Consider the following 24,553-nt stretch of genomic DNA (forward strand, 5'->3'; position numbering starts at 1 on the left):
CAACTTGACTGGCCAGCGAGTCCCTAGATTAAACATTACTTTGTGGTGAGGATGTTTCCAGATGACATTAATATTTGAACTGGTAGACTCAGTAAAGTAGATTTCCCTCCCAGTGTGGATGGGCATCATTCAATCTATTCAGGCTCTAAATAGAACAAAAGACAGAGAAAAGAGAAATTCACCCCTTTTGTCCTACTTCACTGCTGAGCTGGGACATTTCTTCTCATCTTCATCTGCTCTCTAACGGGGATTAAAACTATTAGCTCCACTGGTTCTTAGACCTTCAGATAGAAACCAAATTTTATGTGTGTGTGTGTGTGTGTGTATACATATCCATTTTTTTGGTATTTGAAATACTAAATATATATATAAGTATACTATAAATACAGACACACACACATATCTCAGTTCTGTTTCTCCAAAGAACCCTGACTAATATACATTACTATTTCACAGACCAAAAAATATTAATAACTAGAAATGAACCAGAATGTGAGAGGAAACTTGAATGGAATACAAATAGCAACAAATGAGCCTAACTCTATTATAAATGCCCAATATAACCAAATGCAAGGGGATGGTAAAAATAAATAAATAAATAAATAAATAAATAAATAACTGTTCCAGTATCTTTGGAAAGAGTATTTTGACTGGATACTGTAAGGCCAAAGACCAAACAAAAACAAAAACAAATAAAAAAACCCTTATACACAAATTCTGTACCTAGGTTAGTATGCATTGATAATTCTGAAACTACCTTATGTGTTTACTAGGATCAAAATATTGTGGATAATAAGAGCTAGGTTTCTCACCATAAAAAAACAAATCTGCAAAGGAGAGGAGAAAAGCTAGAATGAAACTTGTGAAGTTAAACTAGTAAGAATGTATGTTTTTTAATATGTATACATATGGATGTACACAGAAATAAATATGAATGTATATATTTCCTCATTCTCTTGACTGAGAAGGACTAGAAACAATGACAGCTTATATCAATGAGAATACTTGGTGCCCAGTTCTGTGTTCAAAACACCATTCTTTATTTATTTAATTTTATTTTTAAAAATATTTTATTTATTTCTGAGAGAGAGAGGCAGAGTGAGCAGGGGAGGGTAAGAGAGAGAGAGAGAGAGAGAGACAGATCAGAAACAGGCTCCAGGTTCTGAGCTGGCTGCTAGCACAGAGCCCGACGCGAGACTTGAACCCACGAACTGCGAGATCATGACCTGAGCCGAAGTCAAGACACTTAACCAACTGAGCCACCCAGGCACCACCAAAACACCATTCTTTAATAAAAGGAATCAGGGCGGGGCGCCTGGGTGGCTTAGTCGGTTAAGCGTCCGACTTTCGCTTAGGTCATGATCTCGCGGTTCGTGGGTTCGGGCCCCGCATCGGGCTCTGTGCTGACTGCCAGCTCAGAGCCTGGAGACTAATTCAGAATCTGTGTCTCCCTCTCTCTCTGACCCTCCTCTGCTCATGCTGTCTCTCTCTCTCTCCTAGAACTAAATAAAACATTTAAAAATAAATAAATAAAAGGAATCAGGGCTACAGAATCAACTCTAGAAAAAGAGTTGGTTCCAGAGGTAGGGTAAGGAAAATAGAAGATGGTCTGGAACAACCTATGCTGCCAAGTAAGAACAAGCTTAAAAATAATTCAAGCATGTTGAAAGGGCAGAGAAACAATTTGAAGGATTTTCCAAAGACCAAAGTTCATTCCATTTGAGCAAAGAAATAATGATGACATTAAATCATGACCCATGATTCTACACTAATATGAATAAAAAATTGAATGAATTTGACAGAAAGGAACAGTTCTTTTTATTTTGTTTTACAATGGACTTAAATTAATAAATTTAGAGGAAATTATGAGAAATAGAAAAATCACCATTAGGCAAATACCATAGTAGTAAATGTTTCAGGCAAGATGCTAAATGGATGTTAAAATGAGTGGGCAAAAGTATAGCAAGAAACAGGATATTTGCAAAGTTTTCAAGTATCTCTCCAAAAGATTATTTATTGACTGAAAAGGGGAAAAGAGTCACTTTATAGTTGAGAAACCTGGCAGACATCACCTTAACCAAGTGATAAAGGTTAACGTCACAGTAATAAGTCATATTGACATCATGTGTCCCCTGATACGATGTGTTAAGATGAGCACAACATAACTTCAGGGTATCTTTGCCAAAATGGCATAACCTCAATGTAATAATACAAAAACAACAACAAAAAAAAAACCATTCCAAAATATGGCCCAAAAACCATTACCTCAATGTAAAAATTAAAAAAAAAAAGACCATACCAAATTACATTCCATAAATAATTGACCAGTTCTCTTCAAAAGTGTTGAGGCAATAGAAAACAAAATAAAGATTGAAAATATGTCACAGAGCAGAAAAGACTAAGGAATCAGGACAATTAAATGTAAGTAGGATTCTGGATTGGATTCTGGACCAGAAAAAAAAGAAATTAGTGGGAAATCTGGTAATGCTTGGAAAAGAACTGTAGATAAGATGACAGTATTACATCATTGTTAACTTCTTGGTTTCCATACTCTTACTATGGTTATGTAAGATCTTAACGCTAGGGGAAACTGAGTGAAGGGTATACAAGAACTCTTGTCCTGTTTTTGGAACTTTTATGTAAGTTTAAAGTTATTTCTAAATTAAAAAAAAATAGATCTGAAAAAAAAAGGAAAGCAATGAAATTTCTCTCTAGACAAAGCCTGCCTTTCAATTACCCGACTAAAGAGGTCAAGAAAGTCAACTCTGATTTTACTCAATCCATTTTTTCTGTTCCAAGTAATTCCCATTTTCTCCTTCCCAGCACATAAATTCTCAAGGCACAAACTAGGAAATTACAAGTGCAAGGAAACATGATTTGTATGGGGAAAAGTGAAAAACACTGGTTTAATATTTGCAAAAAAATGATCATTTTAATATTAATATGTGCTTTTACAATACTATTCTAAGGTGCAAATGCCACTATGTCCAATAGTCAGAAATTAACATGGAGTGTAATATTAGAAATAAATAAATGTAGTGACAGAAGTAAAAACTGGAGGCTCAAGGAAGCCATTCAAAAAATTTAGCCAGTGGCTCTATCATGAGCAGGCAAATGGCATTTTTGGTCAGAAGCAGCAGATTAAGTCACTCTCTCACTTCCATTAGCCTAGCAGTATTTTTTTAAATGTCAAATATATTGCCATAATTATTTTTCATGTTTCTAAAAATATACCCTTTTACCTTGGTTTTTTATCATGTTTGTCAATATGATGAAGAACATAAAAACATTCCTACTATTCTTCAACACACTGCAGACAAAAATAAGAAACCCCACACCTTTGTTTTTCCCTATCTATGATATGTTAAAACTCATTGTAAGTTTTACCTCCTTTTGTCTAGTGTCACAGTTATTTCTTACTGTGTCTTATTTTCCTATTGCTATATAATTCCCTTGGAGGTAAACACGATATCTGGTCATGATGGTATCCCTAAGGCACAAATACCTTGTTTGTACACAGTAGATATTAAATAAGAATGATGATGGCTTAAGGGTTGATGAGATGTTATAAATTTTAGGTAGTGATTAGGGCTGAGCAACTAGGTATCAATATTCATTTCATAGCTAATTATTTAATGCATGTGGTAGGTATCAAGTTGTTATGCTAAGTGGTGGTAGAAGTGGTGGTAGTGTGCAAGCTTTGGGAATACAAAGATGAATACCAGTTATTATTGGTATTATATTATATGCTTATCATTATATGCTTATATAGTACATGTAACGTCTCATGGAACATTTTAGGCACTTTACATGTATTTGCTTACTAAGTCCTAATAATAATACCATATAGTTATTTTAAAGATGAGAAAAAGGAGAGGTTAAGTAACTTGCCCAAAATTACACACTTAGTAAGGGGCAGAGCCAGGATTTAAACTGGATGGAGATAGCTAGTATACTATTAGAGTGATATTTTCCCAGAGAGAATATGAAGCATAGAGGGTAGAAAGTGGGCCTATAAACAGCAGCCTAATGCCACCTCATAGAAGAATAGGTTCTTTAACCCAATTTTAGTACTTATATACAAGGCAAGAATTGTACAGTTAAGGCCTATAAACACAAGAAACCACACTTTACAATACAATCAAATGTATACCTAAAGGATCTGTTATCTTACTATATAATAAAGGGAAGGCTTCTGGGTTATAGATAACATTAAGAAGAATAACATTTGGAAGCAGGAAGGAGATTATACCAAAAATAGAAAATTAAACTTGCAACAGTGATGAATACTTTCCTTCAAGAGGCACATAAATCTTAAAAGTTAAGTCATGGATAGTATAGAAGTTGCAGCTATCCAACACCATGTGATGGGGTTTTAGATGTGTAGTATTCCATTTTACAATAAAAACACAGATATTAATTAGGTCCCAGTTCCATTTCTGGCTCATAGTTGATACAAAAACTACCCATCCCACTGCAGTTTATGCTGAGCTGGGTGCTCTATGTTTACTACCAACCATAATGAAAGAAAAACAGATATTCAGAGAAACAGAAAGACAATGTTTTACCGCCAAAATTTAGCAGCACAGCGGAAGCTAAAAACAAACTGCAGCATTTCCTGAAACTTTTACCATAAAATTTGAATCACCTGGGACCCAATTATTGAGAATTATGTTGGAAGTAGGGGTATTTTGGAAAAAAAGGAATAAGGGCTAAAAGATAATAAATATTAGGGTCATATGCCAGGTATATCTCAGTAAAGGTGGGAAAAGTATTAGAAATTCCCAAAACAAGCAAAAATGCCTTCCATAATAGATATAACTGACATAGCTACTGTTCTCATTTCTTACTTTTCCTACAGCTTCTGCTAAGTGAGCATAACCAGATGAGGTTATTTGATGCTAAGACAGTCAATCCATAGGCTTATTAGCAATGACCTGGGATAGGAGTAGAAGAGATGAGTTTGGCCAATCAGATTCCTCCCTTGGGAATCTGCACCAGGAGACTCTAGGAAAGTTTTTCATAGTAAGAGCAAAAGCCAAACAGACATATCAGCAGGTGCCATGATGTAGCAAAGTCTGAGTTCCTATTATGGGCCACGTGCAAGCTAGAGTGTAAGGGAGCCAAGCAATAGAGAAAAGAGGGTGAAGGCAACATATAAAAGGAATATTTTGATCATGTGGCCAGAGAGAGGAGGAGGAGGGGGAGGCAAGAGTTGCTATAATTCAATTTCTGTCCTTAGATTTTTCTGAAATCTCTCTGAAACCTAAGATTTCTTGTAACTAAAAGAACCCTAGGCAAAACAATGCATCCTAAGGTTAGTATATTTCTGACCAATCTTCTGTAACTTTCTTTATCTGTAAGAATCTGTACTCAAAATAAAGGTCTTTGATTAATCAAGAAAGCAATTTGCCATAAAGGAAATTGGTTCAATGCTGTTAATGTAATCTTGGGCAATTCACTTATCTCCAAAGCCTCACTTTTCTTATCTATAAAAAAAAAGGAATACATTTTAGGCTTATTCTAGAAATAACAGTAATATGTATAGAGCATGTGGCCCCTAGGCACTAAAAACTTCATCAAAATAAAACCTAAGACTTGTTCAAACCACTTCCATTTTCTTTATCTAATATACTCTACAGCCCTGATAAGGTAGATAAGGCAAGTGTTACTCTCTCCATTTTACAGATGGTTTAGTGAAGATCCATAACTCCTCAGGACCAAAGAACTGGCAAGTGAAAACATGTCGACTTGAATACAGGGCTTATAATTGCCAGTCAATTTGTATTTTTCACCAGATAGCCTCTCATTTCATCAAGGTCTGGAGAGTACAGTCATGGACTAGGAAAAAATTTACAATCAAAAGTTGAAAAGCTGTGAAGATAAGGTCCTGATTAACTCTCAGTTCAAGAGAAAAATCCAGTCCATTAAAATTCTCTTTTCATGGGTATTCCCGATCTGAGATCTGACAGTTCTTTGAAATACCACAAGATCAACAAAATGCACACACTTATAGCTCCATGAGATAATAGAAATAGTGGTACATTCCAGGGTAGAAGAAGAGAAATTCATTATATTAGACAATCCTGGAGGAATAACATGAGAGACCAAGACCAATATGAGTAAATGTAGAAAAGGAGGGAGAAGGAGAGGGAGGGAGGAAGGAAATTATTTCTGGAACACCTAATTACTACAGAAACTCACCTCCTTATCCCCAGGGTAATTCACACTTTTATAGATCAGTATGTCAAATTACTTTTTCAGATCTTAATAAAATAATTCTGAAAGTTTCAGATTTAGATTGTGAACAAACTTTACATTAGATAGCGTAGCAGTTCTAAATAAAAGCTAGTTGCTAAATCTTTTTCAAAATTTCTCTTTCATATAAAATCAGAAAGGTTTTCATTGTTGAACACATTTACCTTCTGATGATTTAAATAACAAAAACTCTTAATGCCACAGCCATGTCCTATGTAGAAAACCCTGGAAGGACAAAACTTCCATTTCATGAGAATTCTGTTTGGCACCTGGAACATTATGAATACACAATACAAACTAAGCACTGCTCCCTGTTCATTCTTGTTGGCAGCCTTGACAGGACAATCCAGGTCAGATGAGATGAAGCACACAGGACTCTCATTTAACTGCTCCAGGGCCTCAGGTTCCTTGATGACATGACCTCTGAGGTCTCACCAATAGCTAAATTTCTAAGCTCTCTGAACTTTCTGAGTCACTCCTTCAAATCAAGTTTAATGAGCCTACCAGAAGACTAAACTGCCTCTCAAGTCTAGTCAATGTTTACTAGCCTTGCATGTCTTATTATGACCCCAAAGCCTAGAGTGACCATAGGCTTAGGGTTAAGAGCTTGTGCTTTGACATTTACTAGCTGTGTGGCCCTTGGGAAAGTAACCCAATCTCTCTGTGCTTTCACTTCCCCAACCATAAAATACTACCTCACAGTACTGTTGCAAGGGTTAAATGAGTTAATGAGCTTAATACATATTAAATGAATGCTTAAAAGAATGTTTACAACATTTTAAGTTCTCAATAATTATTAGCTGCTTTTATGATCATATTTCAACTATGTAACATTCCTTAATATATGCAAGCACAAAATTTATGGGAACAGTTGCCACCAGGGTGAAAAGATGAAATTCAAATGTATATAAAGATCAAGGACAGAAATGTATGAAACAATACATGCTTACTACAATCTTCTTCTGTTCAACTGAGCTGAGATAAACTTCATGTTGTTCCATGGTTGATCTACACTAGCAGCCTCTGCTGGTAAATGGGTGGTGCTCATCATGAGGACACTGAATGGCAGAATGTAGGTGAATCTGGAAAAATCCATTATTACTATTGGTCAAAGAGCCCAGCCCTGCATTCTTTGTTGTCTCTGCATTACAGCATATTGGATATGATATATTGCTAACTGGTTCTAAGAGTTCTGGGGGTGGATTGAAAAGAGTCAGAACTAAGGGTATAATGGAGGAACTGGCAGTAGGGTATCCTTCTGAAGTGGTCTTGAGCAATTTTTGAAGGCCAGTGAGAAGAGGGCTTGGGGAGAAGTGAGCAGTATTTTCTAGATGGGAGGAGTGGGGTGTGTATGTTGCTGGTCATGAAGTTTGGGAACACCCACATGAAAGAAGGCCAATAGTGTTGCCAGGAAAAGGAAGTATGAAATAAGGTGTAGCAGTGGGTATATTCACTAATGTCCAGGGAAGAGTTTTAGCCTATTTTTCCAATTTCCAGAGAAATAGTCTCTACAACTAGTGTGCTTTGTTGTCCAGTTAGCTGCCTTTTTGTATTATATTTAGACTTTCTTTTCTTTTCTTAGAAAACCTCAAATGATTGCGACTTTCACAAAATGTTTAAATAGGTCACAATAACCAAAGAACACTTTTTTCCTTTCAAATAGACCCCTGGAATTCTAGATCCCAGAGAATTAGATGCTAATTTCCTCATTCTCCTGGAAAAAAAATGGGATGGTAAATTCAGCCTGCCCAATTCCATCTCCCTCCACTCTATTTAAAGGCTGTTAAGTCCACTGTTCAGCAAAAGGAAGGAGCATTTTTCTCAGGAAGAAAACCAATTCTTCAGGTTAAAGAAAGCCATGTAAGAATTTTTAAAGATTAGGGACAAAAGTCAGGGCACTCTAGAGAAATTACCAATGGGACCACAGGGATTTTAGGACAGCAAAATTTAAAATGGCAAATACCACTAACTTCCTTATATGGCAACCAGTAGAGATGCTCAATATCTTGCCATGGCCCAACAGGTAGATGAGAACCTCAACTCACAGAACTCTTTCATCCATACTACTCATATAGATAAGAGAAAAATAATGAAAAATCTAGGAAGGATTTTTTTTCCTTTTTAAAGTTCATCCTGGGGTTTAGAAAGAACTTGGAAGAAATATTCTAATTAGGAAGAAGTTACCCTCACTGGGACAAGCACTTCCTTTTCCCTTTTGCAAGCTATGAGCACATGTTTTCCACATTGTGAAGTCATGGCTTTCCAGCATCTTCATCTGATTCTTATTTCCTTTTCCAATCTAGGGAAATGTTGCCAGAAATTTTCATTGAATGTCACTTTCACCAAAAAGATCTTGATTAAGAATTTTGGCATCTTGGACTAGAAAACTTTCCAGGATAGTAATTGTAATCCAAGGTTTCAAAGGAGTAGAAATTGAGAGCAAGAGAAAGAATTATAGTAGATGATCTATAAGATGGCTGCTATTAATTACCCCCTCCCCCAATTCTGGCTTTGCTCTTTTGCCATGAGCTTACTATTGAGATTCTGTTAGGCATTCCAGCCAAGGCCATGGGATTCATGACAACATAATACAGAGAACACATGAGAAAATAAGATGACTCTCAGGCTCCAAGTCCAAGAGAAAAAGAGAATGTGGTTAAGTTTTGAAGGGAAGAGGATGAAAGTAGGCTGAGAGGCAGTTAGAAATATGAGACTGGACCACTCTCACCACTGTTGTTTAACATAGTGCTGGAAGTCCTAGCATCAGCCATCAGACAACAAAAGGAAATCAAAGGCATCAGAATTGGCAAAGAGGAAGTCAAACTTTCACTCTTCGCAGATGACATGATACTCTACATCGAAAACCCGACAGACTCCACCAGAAGCCTACTAGAACTGATCCAAGAATTCAGCCAAGTTGCAGGGTACAAAATCCACGTACAGAAATCGGTTGCATTTTTATACACCAATGATGAAGCAACAAAAAGAGAAATCAAGAAACTGCTCCCATTCACAATTGCACAAAAAACCATAAAATACCTCGGAATAAACCTAACCAAGGATACAAGAGATCTGTATGATGAAAACTATAGAAAACTTATGAAGGAAATTGAAGAAGACACAAAGAAATGGAAAAACATTCCATGCTCATGGATAGGAAGAATATAGTTAAGATGTCATTACTACCTAAAGCACTCTACACATTCAATGCAATTCCAATCAAAATTGCACCAGCATACTTCTCAAAACTAGAACAAACTATCCAAAAATTTGTATGGAACCACAAAAGACCCCGAATAGCCAAAGTAATACTGAAGAATAAAACCAAAACGGGAGGTATCACCATCCCAGACTTCAGCCTCTACTACAAAGCTGTCATCATCAAGACAGTATGGTATTGGCACAAAAACAGACACATAGACCAATGGAACAGAATTGAGAACTCAGAAGTGGACCCAAAAGTATACAGCCAACTGATCTTTGACAAAGCAGGAAAGAATATCCAATGGAAAAAAGACAGCCTTTTTAACACACGGTTTGGGAGAACTGGACAGCAACATGCAGAAGAATGAAACTAGATCATTTTCTCACACCATGCACAAAAATAAACTCAAAATGGATCAAGGACCTGAACGTGAGACAGGACACTATCAACACCCTAGAGGAGAAAGCAGGAAACAACCTCCTTGACCTCCACCGCAGCAACTTCTTACTTGACACATCCCCAAAAGCAAGGGAATCAAGAGCAAAAATAAACTGTTGGGACCTCATCAAGATTAAAAGCTTCTGCACAGCAAAGGAAACAACCCAGAAAATTAATAGGCAACCAACGGAATGGGAAAAGATAGTTGCAAATGACATATCAGACAAAGGGTTAATATCCAGAATCTATAAGGAACTCACCAAACTACACGTCCGAAAAACAAACAACCCAGTGAAGAAATGGGCAGAAGACATGAACAGACACTTCTCCAAAGAGGACATCCAGATGGCCAACAGACACATGAAACGATGCTCAGCATCCCTCCTCATCAGGGAAATACAAATCAAAACCACACTGAGATACCACCTCACACCAGTCAGAGTGGCTAAAATGAGCAAATCAGAGAACTCTAGATGCTGGCGAGGATGTGGAGCAACGGGCACCCTCCTACACTGTTGGTGGGAATGTAAACTGGTACAGCCCCTCTGGAAAACAGTGTGGAGGTTCCTCAGGAAACTAACAATAGAACTCCCCTACGACCCAGCAATAGCACTGCTAGGATTTACCCAAGGGATACAGAAATGCTGACGCATAGGAGCACACGTACCCCAATGTTCATAGCAGCACTCTCAACAATAGCGAAAACATGGAAAGAGCCTAAGTGTCCATCAACAGATGAATGGATCAAGAAGATGTGGTTTATCTATACCATGGAATACTACATGGCAATGAGAAACAATGACATCTGGCCATGTGTAGCAACATGGATGGACCTTGAGGGTGTTATGCTGAGCGAAATAAGTCAGGCAGAGAAGGACAAATATCATATGTTTGCACGTATAGGAGGATTAGGAGGAACTTGACGGAGGAACAAGGGGGAGAAGAAGGGCGGAAATGGTGGGGGAAAGGGAGAGAGGCAAACCATGAGACTCTTGAATGCTGACAAAAACTGAGGACTGATGGATGTGGGAGGGAGGGGGGATGGGCATGGAGGAGGGCACTTTGGGGATGAGCACTGAGTATTATGTGGAAAATAATTTGACAATAAACTATTTGAAAAAAAAAAAAGAAAGAAATATGAGACTGGAGAGAAGATGTAAACTTTAGCTTCAAATACGGAGTAACAATGAAAGCCATGAGATAAACTCCCCTAGGGAGAGAATAATGAGCAATACATACAAGTTAGTGTGTGCATCCATGTACACACATTCATATACCTACAGGGTCAAGACCCGAGTGTTGATGCACTCAGGAGTTGGAGAAAACAGAAGAAAGAGAAGAAAAGAGTAAAAAGGGCAGGTTGGAAAAGCAGGAGGAAAAACTCTAAGATGTTCCAAAAGCAAAGATAGTATTTTACTCTAGGGCAAACACTAACCAAGAGAAAACTGATGTTCACTATTAATGTCATACAAAGTAGACTTAGAGGCAAAATTAATTATTCCAGGTAAGAGAGTTACTATAGAATAACCAAAGTCAACTTATAAGGAAGACATAATAATTCTCAAGTTATATGCAATGAATAACACAGTCTCAAAACAAATAAAGCGATGATTGAGAGAACACCAAGGAAAATAAACATTCCAACATCATAGTGGGAGATTTTTATGCACTACTCAGTAACTGAGAAGCCTAAAAAAGAGTAATATCATAATGATATCTCATTATTTTTAACCATCAGATTCCACATTTTTCAGGCTTTGACCTCAAGCTGAGATGTTCTCTCTCCCTCATAGATTTTTTTTCGTTGCAGTTGTGAAAGACCCTGAAGTAGGGCTGGCAGAGTTGATTTCTGGATCTCAAAGGTGGAGAAGGCAAAAGGGTAGGTTGGTTCCAACCACAACACTATTCCCTAGCTTCCAGTGGAAAATCGTGTTTGTTTCTTGATCTCCCTTCTGGTTAAGGGCCACTGCCCCAAGTCAGGGGATGACAATCTATGTGGAGTATGGAGAACAAAAAGGATCAGAGGCCATCTCTATCAAGAAAAAGTCAGTGGTCCAAGAAAGTGAGTCAGAGGAATGGAGTGTCTGTGAAGTAAAGCTAAAATGTGACAAACAAGGGAGGAGCCAGAGAATAAACTGAAATTACCAGTGATTGAATAAGCAATAGGAGATTAATGAGAAGCCAAGATACAAGTTGAGTCTGACAGGGGTCAAGTAGAACCTGTTATACTGTGAAGTTTTAGGGCTGGTCTCCTGATCCTTTTTTGGTACTTTCTGGTACTTAAAGGAGCCATGGAATGACTCATCTTGAAATGTACCCTTGATACTCTGCCTCTTCTAACAAGTATTCCTTTATCAGATTTTGGGAACACTTTGAACACAAGGCATGAGGAAAGAGGTGTACTGCTCTCCTTTCTCCCTCATGCCGCAGTAATGCACCTGTAAGTAGTCAATACATATAAAAGGACAAGTCATGATGAAGATAATGCTCTGTCTGCAACTTCCCCTAAGGGCAAGAAAAGCAGACGAGTCAATCACCTTCCTGTACCAGCTTGTGGTCCTAGTCCCATTATCACTGTCAACAGTTTATGAAAAAATATAAATAATTCAAATCTAAGTGTCAGTTGATAGTTTTAATAAACTCATAATTCTACATCATGAAAACCATTTTGTTCTCTCATGTTACTTGCTGTCTAAAATAAGAACAACAACATTAATATACCCAACATACAACCTTATACAGAAATTACAAAACCCACATAATGTTGAAAGAGGCCATTTTCCAAAGAGTCAAAAGCAATGGAAATCAAAGAGCCCCAGGGGATCTCCACCCTCAGGACTCTGTCTAAAGAATCAGATGTTTAATAAACCACGCTGCTTTCTCTACACTAATCATAGACAGTCCTGCCCCTTCCATAGCCTCAGAAAATCTGGAAAGGCTGAAAGAAAAATTCACACAGGTACAGGATGAGGGTGCTATTGGCACAGGTACCTGAAATAGGGATATTGAAGAGGGTTTTAACTCCTTGACTTTGGTCTTGGCAATATTTTTTTTATTTGACACTAACAGCAAAGGCAATAAAAACAATAATAAACAAGTGGGATTACATTAAACTAATAAGCTTCTTCACAGCAAAGGAAACCATCACCAAAATGAAAAGGCAACTGATAGAATGAGAGAAAATATTTGCAAATCAGATATCCGACAAGGGATTAATATCCAAAATATGTAAAGAACTCACATAAATCAATATCAAACACACAATATGATTTAAAAATGGCAGAGGAACTAGATATTTTTCCAAAGAAAATGTACTAATTGCCAACAGGTACATGAAAACATACAAACTGCCAACAGGTACATGAAAAGCTGGTCAACATCACTACTCATCAGAGAAATGCAAATTGAAACTACAATGAGATAGCAGTCACACCTGTTAGAATTGCAATCCTCAAAAAGACAAGAGATAGGGGCACCTGCCTGGCTCAGTCTGTAAAGCATGTGACTCTTGATCTTGGAGTTGTAAGTTCGAGCACCAGGTTGGGGACAGAGATTACTTGAACATAAAATCTTTAAAAAAAAAAAAAAAAAGGGACAAGATATAACAATTGTTGGTGAGGATGTGGACAAAAGGGAACTCTTGTGCACTGTTGGTAGGAGGAATGTAAATTGGTGCAGCCATTATGGAAAACTGTATGTTATGGAATCACTGTATGTTAATTACACTGGAATTAATATTTAAAATAAATAAAGGAACCATAAACAAATAAAGGAACCATAAACAAATATAGTTAATGATGTGCCTATAAAGTGCTTAGGGGTGAAGTAAACTAGCATTTGCACTTACTATGAAATGCTGGAAAAAGTAAAATGAATTGCGGGCCGGAAATGGGAGGAGAAGTAATGAGGTATGATTAAGTAGAGTAAAATATAGTCTCAGCAGTGGGGGAAAAAACAGTATAAAGGTTCTTCAAAATATTTTTTAAAAATTTAAAATAAAACTATCCAGCAATCCCAATTCTTGGTGTATAGCTGAAGGAAACAAACTCACTATCTTGAAGAGATACTTACACTCTCATGTTCACTGCAGCATTATTCACAATAACTAATATATGGAAACAACTGAAGAATGGATTTAAAAAGAAGGGAGAGATAAATATAAATATAAAGCACACACACACACACACACGCACACACACACACACACACACACACTGGAATATTATTCAGCCATGAACAAGGAAATTCTTCCATTTGGGACAACAAAAATGGAACTACAAGTATTATGCTAAGTGAAATAAGTCACATAGAGAAAGACAAACACTACATGGTATCACTTACATGTGAAATCTAAAATTTTAAAAAGTCAGACTCACAGAAACAGAGTAAAAACGTAGCTGTTAGGGGCTGGATGGTGGTGAGGGGAGCAATTGGTAGACATTGGTAAAAGGACACAAACTTTAAGTTTATAAGGTTAATAAGGTATGAGGATCTAAAGTAAAGCACAGTGACTATAGTTCATAATGTACTGTATTATATAACTAATCACTTGCTTGAAGCACCTTGTCAATAAACAAAAAATAAAGAAAGAAACAAACAAGTGAGGTAATGGATGTGTTAATTAACTAGATGGGGGGATTCCTTTCACAATGTATACATATACGAAATCACCATGATGTATACTTTAAATATCTTACAATTTGATTTGTCAATTATACCTTAATGAAACTGAAAAAGTTGAAGCTCTCTAATAAACCTTCTAATGCTGAGTCTCTAGTTTTTAGAGTACTGTGAAAGCTCTGTTAAAAAGAAACAGACACAGCAACAGAAAGTAGTAGAGATATCAAATAATATTGGGGACAATAGGAAATGTTGAAGGAGGGTTTTTCTCACACTGGCTGATCAATGCTGGGATCTTAATGCTACTTAGGAAATAAAGGATAAGGCTCGACAGACAGTACAGTGATTCTTCAGTTGGGTTCCACCTGACAATAAGACTTAGCACCAAACTCCACATTTCAAAGGATCCTGGTCTGTCAGGGTTCCTATATAACTCAAAAAATAATTCTGTTGCAACACTTGGACAGCTCCTGAGGCCCAAGACTGTGGTCCAGATTCTTTCTTGGTTTAATGCCAGTTTTCTGTCTTCTTTATGCCAGGATCTGTGTTGTTTTTATAATTTACACAATCAAATGCTGTCTGCTCAAAGGGGAAGATCATTAGAGGGTTTGCAGGAGCCCCTCAAATACTCCATTCATTTTTAATGGGGTACTTGACATCCTGCAAAGTTCACACACATGAGGAAGAGATTGCACAGCATGAACTGGAAAAAAATCCACTGCCTATTCCTCCAGGAGGATGCTGATAATGTGAGGCAACCAGTACATGACATGTTTTATAGGACAGCTCTGTAAATGGTCATGCCTTTCAGCACAAAACAAATTAAAACATAATCATAACCCCAGTACCACTGTTACCACTGGGTGGCATTCTTTGTGATTAAATATATATCACATTGTTTCCAGGCCTGCTAGGGTAAAAACTGCCAAATTCAGGATGGCAATTTACTTCAAGTTTTCAAAATAAAAGTGATGTACCAAAAGTTGTTTTTAATTAATACTTTATATTTAGTTACAAGTCAAATCATTATGATGAACATTGAGGGTTGTCCAAACATCTTCTCAACACTGTATTGTCATGGTGTTGAATATTGTTCAAAACAAACAGGCCCTTTAGTAAATATTTTGAGATCTATTCTTTAAGCTTTCAATTTACTGTCAAAAATCCTAAGACATGAAGTCAGATTTACAGAAAATATAAATTGGAGAGAGGATATGTAATACACTTTCTTCAAGAGTTCACTACCAGATTCTTTCATAGCAAACCCTGTGATGAAATGGAGAACCTGTAACTCTCAGGTGGGCTCTTGTTACTATACACGTTGAGTTATTTTCTTCTGTCATCATTTGAGGACATCAGAGAGAAGGGTTTTATTTCTCTTTCAAAGACTGAACCTTTCCCAGATTCCTCTCTCCACCAAGCTTCACTTTTGAGAGCACATCCAAGAGTCTGACACAAGATGGCCACCAATCTTTGCACCCTGTGTAAGAAAGGGTGCCTATTGTTAGTTCTCCACAACCTTAAGTCTTTTGTCCTCAGCTTCATGTAAAACTGATATACCAGCATTTCAGTGGCCCTATGGCAAAGCTGTTTTCATGGTCCTGGGTACTCAATCTCTTCTCATTTGCGTCTACATTTGATGGAAAGAACATGAATGTTGGAGTCTGAATCCCAATCCTAACTCCACCAGTTAGTAGCCAACTGACTGCAATATACTGGGGCTTCAATTTTCCCATCGGTAATGGGAGTAGTGATAACTAGTTCATTGAAGAGTGGGAGGATAAGTTAAATGTTGATAAAGCATCTAGCTCTGGGTCTATCACATAACAGGTGCTTAACAAATGGGAGCTTTCATGATGACAGCTATTAGCCTGGATGTTTCTGGTCTGTTTTCTTTCTCTTTTCTGTTCTTTTCTTCTTGTATGTTTTTTATATTCTTCTAGTAGGCTGTTTATCCAGAGTTCCTTTCTCTTAACCTGCATCCCTGCCCCCAAACTCCTAATCTCTTATTCTCCCTCCTCACCAGCAAGCTCAGTAGATCAGCATTCCCATCCTTTCAAAAGGAGCCATCACGCCTTTCTCCTTAACCTCATCTGGAGCCAGACTATTTCTTTTTTTTTTTTTTTTTGGGTGGCTCAAACAATTGAAATTTTATTTTCTCGCAGTTGTGGAGACTGGAAGTTCAAGATCAAGGTGTTGGTAGAGTTGGTTTCTCCTCGGGCTCTCCATGGATTTCAGGTGGCCACCTTCTTGCTGTTTCTCACTTTTCACTGTGCGTGCACATCTCTGAGCCAGACTATTTCTATGGAACAACAGTACATCTGCATATCATTACAGTTCAGCTCCCATGACCCTCATCAGGTTGAATAGGTTGCCAAACCCACAATGACTTTTAAGGGAGAGAAACTCTATCAAAATTCCTCTGTACATTTAAAATAGAATTTTATTTATAAAACCTTAGATGTACAGATAACTTTCAGGATTGTCTATGGTTCTTGAGAAGTGAGGTTCACAGGTTTAAAAAGAAATTCTATGTAATATTTGTCCCTATACTGAGCCATTTTATGGTTTGGATAGGAGACAGGAATAAAAGTACCTAAAATTTATTGAGTGTCTATTTTGTGCAAGGCACTGTGCTAAATGTTTACAACCATTATGTTTTTTAAAATTTTTCTTTAACATTTTTTTTTGAGAGACAGAGAGGGACAGAGGATGAGCAGGGGAGGGGAAGAGAGAGAGGGAGACAAGAATCTGAAGCAGGCTCTAGGCTATGAGCTATCAGCACAGAGCCCAATGCCGGGCTCGAACCCATGAACGTGAGATTATGACCTGAGCTGAAGTTGGATACTTAACTGACTGAGTCACCCAGGCACCCCCAACCATTATGTTATTTAATCTTCATAACTATCCTCATAAACTGAATATTGTTATCCTTACTTTGTGATGAAAAATACTGACATTCCAAAAGGTCAAGTGACTTGCCTAAGGCATGAAGTTAGTTAGTGGCAGAGCCAATATAAATCTAAGACTGCCTCACTGTTTATGGTACAAAAAGCTTTACAACATGCACAACACAATCAAATATGTTAATCTTGTTGGCTTAGCTATTTTACCTGGTACTTGGGATCATTAAAGGTGAAAGACCCTCATATAGGTGGGAGTGAGAGCACTCTGACACCTACAACACACTGAAGACATGTAGCTGCAACACTCTCAAGTTTCCAGAAGTCTTAAGACCAGTCTGATTCCTTCTTCATTTCAGGGTTTCCAGAAATCCCCTAATCACCCAGTGAGAAATTCTCTTGAGTTCTCACCATCATAGAGAAAGCATTAACTTTGCTGACGACAAATGAATCCTCTTTTCCTGGAACTCTGTATGAGCAGAAGTATGGAAAGACTATGGCCTCCTCCATTCTTTGATGGATAAGCAAAAGGCTGGTCAGATTTTTACCCAGGACTCTAGCTTTTTCCAGGCACTATAACAGGACTGGGAGCTCAAATTCTACTGGAAATATAACCAAAGAATATAAAAAATTGTGTTTATCAGGTCTCCTGTCAGGGAGTATACTGAATATGGCAGAAAGAATGTCTTATTAAGCTTCCTGGGATAAGCAAAAAAGACTCACAAGGGGTATGATAAAGTTATGGCTGATGAGCCCTCATTATGTTCTAAGGAGGTAAGATCCAGAGGATTATAGGGCCTTTTTTTATGGAGTGGGGTTTGCATATTTGAATCCAGAGCTGGGTTGTCCAGAAGGGGCTGGGCCCTGCCACCCAGCACTTAATCATTCATTCAATACATACATATTGAGTGATTACTGTATGTTCTCTTCTGTTTAATGTGCTAGGAATAAACCATTGAACAAAATGACAAACAAAAATATTTCAATATTTTTCTAAATAAATATTGAAAAATATTTAAAGGCATCTCATTTCAACATGTAGCCAACTAAGCTAATGCAGAACACTCTTTATCTTATAGACTAAAAATTACTGACATAGTCAACAATGTTCTCAACATAGTCGAGGTTAAGAGGAAGGGTATCCCAGATATCAGAAATAAAATGGAAACATAAAATTGAAGTAGTAAAAGTGAACCAGGAAGAGGACTGAACTAACTGGAGACTCTAGTCTGCTAAGTGTTAGGGTCTTAGTAGTGATGGGTGTCTGGAGATATGGCTTTGGGCTCATATAAGACAGGAAGCTAAAATGAAACCCTTAAGTAAACCTGGTTCCCACAAAGTTAGTGAAGGGAACTAAACGTATCTGTTCATCAGCCTAGAAAAGTCACAAAGAAGCAAGGGAGAGTATCCATTCCAGAGCATTTGGGTGAAAACATAAAAAACACAGGCCAATATCATGTCCAATTTGGGAATTCACATTTACACTTAGAGGTGCTAGAAATGCACATAAAAACTGGTCCCAGGCTGTAGGTGACAGTAGCAAATGGAAATCATTCTCTAGGTTACACATACCTTATAGAAAAAAAAACCATTCAACTGAAGATGAGTTCACAAAGCATACACAGAAATAATCTACCTTGAGTGAGAATGGAAACAATTGAGGGGATTAGCACCCCAAAACAGCTGAGAATAGTAAAATAATCTGGAATGAGCTATTTAAAGGAGAATGTCTAGAAAGATTAAAAAGATAAATGAATTGAAATTATAAGAAAAGAGCTAGGTGTAGGGGTGCTTGGGTAGCTCAGTAGGTTAAGCATCTGACTTCAGCTCAGGTCATGATCTCACAGTTCATGAATTTGAGCCCCGCACTGGAGCCCCTCTGTGCTGACAGCTCAGAGCCTGAGCCTGCTTTGGATTCTGTCTCCCTCTCTCTCTGCTCCTCCCCCACTCATGCTCTGTCTCTGTCTCTGTCTCTGTCTCTCTCTCAAAATAAATTAACATTAAAAAAAAAGAGCCGGATGTTACAAAAAAAACCCTAAGTATATCAGTTCATTGATATTGCTAACCTGTCATGAATACCAAAATATTCACCAAAGTATTACTTACCTACCTTGAGTGCCCATATGGCTAATTCTAGCTATGCTTCCATTTTATGGTTCTGTAATTTTTTTTTAATCAATCCATAGAACAAGTATTCACCAACACATAGAACAGAATCAGGGGCTATTATTTTATCAGCGTTTCAAGAATTTCTCAATTCAATGTATTTATCTTTCCTTTATATAACTGGGGACACTAAGGAACAAAGACATCAGTTGAGTTTCCTTATGTGTCAGAATGAAGGCTAAGCTTTTATAACAAAAAGCTCCCAAATGACATAGTTTAAAGAAGATAGATATTTATCCCTCCCAAATAAAAGTCAGGAAAGTTATTCTGAAAGGTGGAGTTACTCTGCTCCACCAGGTCCCTTAAGGACCACATACCTTTCATCTTACTTTTCCACCATCCTATGGGGCATTTTTACTTAATTTACATGGTCAAAACTAGGTCATGAAAGAGCCCTGTTTCACTTCAGGGGCATGGGGCCAGATCAAATGGGAGCATAGTTTTATTGCTTTAAAGCCAATTTCTGGAAATGGCACACATCACTTCTACTCTCAACACTTGGCCTAACCTCAGTGACATGGTCTTATCCAACAGCAAGGGTACCTAGAAAAAGATAATTTCTAGCTAAGTTACCATGTTTCCAGCTAAAATTCTATTATTCAGAAAGAAGGGGAAAATATATTTGGGGGTAATCTAGTAGTGTGTCATAGCTATAATTTTAGCAAATACTGGGGGGTGAGGTAAATAACTTAAGTTTTTTTTTAACTTTAAAATATGCTTCAGCCTATCAGTCAATCACAACTACAGATCGTCCTCAACTTATAATGGGGTTATAAAATGATAAATGCACCATTAAGTTGAAAATGTTATAGGTTGAAACTGTGTTTAATATAACTAACCTACCAAACATCATAGATTATTTAACCTTAAATATGCTCAAAACACTTATGTTAGCCTACAGTTGAGAAAATCATTTAACACAAAGCCTATTTCACAATAGTGTTTAATACTTCATGTAATCTATTGGAATGCTGTACTGAAAATAAAAAACAGAACGATTGCATGTATACAGAAAGGTTGTAAGTATTTTGCTTGTTTACCCTCATTATCATGTGGCTGAGTGGGAGCTACAGCTTGCTGCCATTTGGCATCATGAGAGAATATTATACCTCATAACAATAGCCTCAGAAAAGATCAAAAGTCAAACTACTATTTTGACTGAATGCATATAACTTTTGCACCACTGTAATGTTGAAAAATCATAAGACAAACCAAGTCAGTGACCATCTGTGTTTGTCAGAGTCCTGCTATTAACTCTATTCTTGGTAGAAGATACTAAAAAGTGAGGTGACAATGGAAGGGTTATCCCAAATATGTCTCTTTGGCCTAATGATTATTTTGAACTGATTATTTGTTAGAAAAATCAGACACAGAAGAATCTCTAAATATGGACCAGAATTTACTCTTTTGTGAGAAAAATTTACATGTATAGGCATATCTTGGAGATATTGTGGGTTAGGTTCCAGACCACTGCAATAAAGCCAATATCACAATAAAGCAAGTCAGAGGACTTTTTTGGCTTCATAGTACATATAAAATCTGTTTATACTACACTGTAATCTATTAAGTATATAATAGAATTATGTCTAAAAAAATAAGGCATATATCTTAATTTAAAAATACTTTATTACTGAAAGCTGCCAACCAAAACCTGAGATTTCAGGAAGTCATAATCTTTTTGTCGGTAGAAGGTTTTTGCCTTGATATTAATGGCTGCTGACTGATCAGGGTGGGGGGTGATGAAAGTTGGGGTGGGTATACCAATTTCTCAAATAAAAATGAAATTAGACTAATCAATTGACTCTTCTTTTCAAGAAGAATTTCTCTGTAGCATGCAATGCTGTTTGATAGCATTTTACCCATAGTAAAACTTCTTTTAAAATTAGAGTCCATCCTCTCAAACCCTCCCACTGCTTAAACAACTAAGTTTATGGAATATTCTAAATCTTTTGTTGTCATTTCAACAATCTTCATAGCATATTCACTAGCAGAAGATTCCATCTCAAGAAAACACTTTCTCTTCCAGGGGGAAAAAAGAGAAGGAGAGAGAGACAAACCAAGAAATAGACTAAACTATAGAGAACAAACTGATGGGGTTACCACCCAGGGAAGGTTGCTGGGGGGATGGGTTAACTAGATGATGGGGATTAAAAAGCATACTTGTCATGACGAGCACAAGATGTATGGAATTGTTGATCGCTATATTATACACCTGAAACTAATAAAATACTGCGTTAACTAACTGAAATTAAAATAAAAACTTATGAAAAAAAGAAAAAAAGAAACCATTTTCTTTGCTCATTTGTAAGGAGCAACTCATTCATTCTAGTTTTATCACAAGACTGCAGTAATTCAGTCATATCTTCATGCTCCAAGTCTAATTCTGGTTCTTTTGCTGTTTCACCACATCTACATTTATTTCCTTCACTGAAGTCTTGAACCCCTCAAAGTCATCCATGAGAGTTGGAATCAACCCTTCTAAAGTCCTATGAATGTTGATATTTTGACCTCTTCCCAAGAGTGGCTTTTAGAATGGTGAATCCTTTCCAGAAAGTTTTCAATTGGCTTTGCCCAGATCTATCAGGGAAGTCATTATCTATGCTAGCCTTATAAAACATATTTCTTAAATAATAAGTCTTTAAAGTCAAAATTACTCCTTGATCCATGGGCTACAGAATGGGTGTTGTGTTAGCAGGTATGAAAACAACATTAATCTCTTCATATGTCTCCATTAGAGTCCTTAGGTGATCAGGTGCATCGTCAATGAGCAGAGATGTTTTGAAAGAAATCTTTTCTTCTGAGCAACAGGTCTCAGCAGTGGGCTTAAAATATTCAGTAAACCATGTTGTCCAAGCTTTGTTGTTCCATTGATAGAGCACAGGCAGAGTAGATTTAGCATGATTCTTAAAGGCCCTAGGATGTTCAGAATGGTAAATAAGCCCTGGCTTCAACTTAAAGTTACCAACAACATTAGCCCCTAACAAAAGAGTCAGCATGTCCTTCGAAGCTTTGAAGCCAGGCATTGATTTCTCCTCTCTAGCTACGAAAGTCCTAGATGACATCTTCTTCCAATAAAAGACTGTTTTATCTACATTGAAAATCTGTTATTTAGTGCAGCCACCTTCATTAGTGGTCTTGGCTAGATCTTTTGTATAAGTTCAGCTTTTTCTATGTCAGCACTTGATGCTCTACCTTGTAAATACAGATGACTTCTTTCCTTAACCTCATGAACCAAACTCTGATACCTTCAAACTTTTCTTCTTCACCTTCCTCACCTCTCTCAGCCTTCACTGAATTGAAGAATGTTAGGGGCTTGCTCTGGATTAGGCTTTGACTTAAAGGAATGATACAACTGGTTTGATCTTCTATCGAGACCACTGAAATTCTCTTCATATTAGCAACAGGCTGTTTTGCTTTCTTATCATTTATGTTTTTGCTAGAGTAGCAATTTCCTTCAATAACTTTCCTTCAAATTTCCTTCAAGAACTTTTCCTTTGCATTCACAACTTGGCTAACTGCTTGGCTCAAGAGGCCTAGTTTTTGTTCTACCTTGGCTTTTGACAAGCCTTTCTCACTGAGCTTAATCATTTCTTGTTTTTGATTAAAGTGAGACAAGTATAACCCTTCCTTTCACTTAACCACTTAGAGGCCATTGTAGAATTATTAATTGGCCTAATTTCAATGTTGTTGTGCCTCAGGGAATAGGGTGGCCTAAGGAGAGAGAGAGAGAAAGGTGAGGGAATGGCTGGTCAGTAGAGCACTCAGAATACACACAACATTTATCAATTAAGTCTTCTGTCTTATATGGGTATGGTTCATAGTGCCACAAATCATAACAGTAATATCAAAGATCATTAGTCACAGATCACTATAACAAATATATTAATCAACAAATTTGAAATTTTGCGAGAATTACCAAAATATGACACAGAGACATAAAGTGAGTAAATGCAGTTAGAAAATGGCACCTATAGACTTGTTTGACGCAGGGTTGTCACCAGCCCTCAATTTGTAAAACACTCAGTTTCTGTGAAGTTCAATAAAGTGAAGTGCAATACAACAAGGTATGCCTATATAAGGGAAATCTCCATTTGTAAAGGTATGCACCTCTTTGTACCAGGAAGAGAAGAATGACTCTAAATCACAAGAAAGTCTTATTAATGGAGAAGGTCACTTAAATTTACCTAAGAATCTTACCCTTGTTTGCTGTACTTTTCATAATAAACTCCCATAATGATAATATCTTTCTTTTGTGTTTAGCTAAAGGTGGTATAACGTAGTGAGTTGGGCCATTAGGCAATTTGGGGGAGTTTTATCAGTTTTCCTATGTATCTCCCATATATATATGAGGTATACATGTTATTAAGCGTATTTGTTTTTTCTCTTAATCTTTCTCTTAATCTGTCTTTTATTATAGGGAGGGTCTCAGCCCAAAGCATGAAGGTTAGAGGGAAAATTATCTAAAAGTCACCACTGATGACTGTCTCTCTCTCTTCCCCGCCCCCGCCCCATAACAGACTGCAATTCATTTCTGTTGGTTCTACCAACAAATACTTTGCTTCTTTTCTAGCTCAGGTTCTTATCATGTCTTACAAGGATTATCACACAGATCCTAAGAGTTTCCTTTCTTTTCCCTCCAAATTATCCTTTATATTGTTTCCTGAGTGATCTAAAACACAATTGTATGTATGTATGTATGTATGTATGTCATCTATCTATCTATCTATTCATGGGTCTACTTTGTGACAACAGCTGTCCTAGGTCTTTGGGGTTCAGTAGCAAACAAAACAGATAAAGATGACCTCATGAAGCTTACATTTTAATAGAGGGAGGCAAAGAATAAACGATATAAAAAATAATGAGTACATTATAAAGTATGTTAGGAGGTAGTAAATACCAAGGGAAATAGAAAAAGCAGAGTACACTAAGGGAGACTGAGAGTGTTGAAGGTGGGTGTAGGATG

This window comes from Hyaena hyaena, unplaced genomic scaffold, assembly GCF_003009895.1.
Source record: "Hyaena hyaena isolate Hyena2069 unplaced genomic scaffold, ASM300989v1 scaffold_563, whole genome shotgun sequence".
Lineage (NCBI taxonomy): Eukaryota > Metazoa > Chordata > Mammalia > Carnivora > Hyaenidae > Hyaena > Hyaena hyaena.